Source organism: Megalobrama amblycephala, unplaced genomic scaffold (genome assembly GCF_018812025.1).
Source record: "Megalobrama amblycephala isolate DHTTF-2021 unplaced genomic scaffold, ASM1881202v1 scaffold567, whole genome shotgun sequence".
In the NCBI taxonomy this organism is placed as follows: Eukaryota; Metazoa; Chordata; class Actinopteri; order Cypriniformes; family Xenocyprididae; genus Megalobrama; species Megalobrama amblycephala.
In genome coordinates this window covers 4,904-7,125 of record NW_025953477.1, presented here as the reverse complement: position 1 = coordinate 7,125, position 2,222 = coordinate 4,904, and the positions used below count along the sequence as shown (strand labels likewise).

General features: G+C 40.1%; 1 long non-coding RNA gene across 1 annotated transcript; it reads right to left on the bottom strand.

Moving 5' to 3' along the window:
* Window positions 1-244: 244 nt before the first annotated feature.
* Window positions 245-647, bottom strand: LOC125262047. The gene is made up of 3 exons (XR_007183498.1): window positions 588-647; window positions 401-499; window positions 245-324 (listed from the first exon to the last, which is right to left on the bottom strand). It is a non-coding gene; the product is annotated as an uncharacterized LOC125262047 (long non-coding RNA).
* Window positions 648-2,222: the final 1,575 nt, after the last annotated feature.

The following is a 2,222-nucleotide window of genomic DNA, read 5'->3' as shown; positions in this document are numbered from 1 at the left end:
GATGCATCAGCTTCTCGCGGACCGATCGCGCATGACATCAAAGCACTGTCACAAGTTTCTGGTCACAGTAACCTGGCCCACAGCCCCTGTTGCAAGCGGTTCTTACTTTCTAGACCAGCAATGGTTTGGTGCTACTTACAAACCTCTTTTTCTGGTTCAGAGCTGGTGCTTTAGGTCTAAAGACAAAGAACTGATTTGAAATTTGGCTGTGGCTCTGAATCAGCACTCAAACTGCCTTGGTAGAAAAGGAGTAAGAGACACTTACCGTCCTTTGTCTAGTGTATTTGTTGAGTGTTACATTTGTCTCGTCTTTACGGGTCTGACCTGTAATGACACACATGTTCAATCAATACATGAAGAATGTGTTTTTACAGATGTTTAAGCTGTAGGTTCACTTGACCTGCATCTCTGCGTTTCCTGCAGATCCAAAACATCCAAATTACAGCCACAATCAGCAGAGATCCAACAGAGATCAGCACTGTGTAAAGTGGAGTGTGTTCTGTAATGGACAAACAGTCTGTCAGCGTGACCACATACAACACTGAGATCAGCTCAGTCAATAAATGGTAATATCAGCACTGCTGTACCTGCACATGTGTGACAGAGTTGAGTGATGTCCAGATGTTGAGTCTGGTTGCTGATGGGATTGTTCAGCACACAGCTGTAGGTGTTTTTATCCTGATATTCCACCTCCAGAGGTAGAGAGAGACTGATGCTGAGATCAGACGCACTGATGCTGGACAATAAACTGTTTCCTTTGTACCAGGAGAGAGTCACATGACCCACATTCACAGCTGAACACACCAATGAACATGATGATGATGATGATGAACATTGTGAAGAGTTCCTGCTGATGACAGGAACAGGAAGATGAGCTGGAAAACATGAGAGAATAGGGATAAATATGGACAAACCTAATCAACAATCTTATTTTTCATCAAACTGAGATCAGATCAGTCAATAAACACTTATATCAGCACTGCCGTACCTGAAAATGTGTGACAGAGTTGAGTGATGTCCAGATGTTGAGTCTGGTTGCTGATGGGATTGTTCAGCACACAGCTGTAGGTGTTTTTATCCTGATATTCCACCTCCAGATGTAAAGAGATGGTGCTGCTGAGATCAGACACACTGATGCTGGACAATAAACTGTTTCCTTTGTACCAGGAGAGAGTCACATGACTCACATTCACAGCTGAACACACCAATGAACATGATGATGATGATGAAGAACATTGTGAAGAGTTTCTGCTGATGACAGGAACAGGAAGATGAGCTGGAAAACATGAGAGACTAGGGATAAATATGGACAAACCTAATCAACAATCTTATTTTTTATCAAACTGAGATCAGATCAGTCAATAAACACTTATATCAGCACTGCCATACCTGAAAATGTGTGACAGAGTTGAGTGATGTCCAGATGTTGAGTCTGGTTGCTAATGGGATTGTTCAGAACACAGCTGTAGGTGTTTTTATCCTGATATTCCACCTCCAGAGGTAGAGAGAGACTGATGCTGAGATCAGACACACTGATGCTGGACAATAAACTGTTTCCTTTGTACCAGGAGAGAGTCACATGACTCACATTCACAGCTGAACACACCAATGAACATAATGATGATGATGATGAAGAACATTGTGAAGAGTTTCTGCTGATGACAGGAACAGGCAGACGAGCTGAAAAACATAATAAACAGAAATATGAACAAATCTAATCAACAATCTTATTTTTAGTTCAAGCTGAGTCAGTGTTTATGTGATCTATCATCTCAAACTAAATTATTAAACAAAAAAAAAATTATGAATTTTGAAGGGTAAACACAATAACCAGAAATAAAAAGCTAAATGTGGGCTATAAATGAACTACACCACAGTCACATGACTTCAATGTCATGGTCACACAAGTGCAAGAAGCAATAGATTCTACTTAATCTATTTAAAAAATAGCAGCAGGCTACACAATAAATTCCCCGGTGTTAAATCAACACCGCTCTGTGTTCATATGGGAACCACAGGCATGGTGTTAAAAGTAACACTTAAGTATCTAATTAACTCTAACACTGCCTAAGTGATTAATTGAGTGACGTTTGTTAGATTATTGAAGACACCTGATGATAACGAACAGAATCACTGAAGGAAAGAGAAACACAAGAACTACAACTAACTTCAGCCACAGCCTTAGATGAAAGCAACTGAAAATACATTAAATCTCTATTATT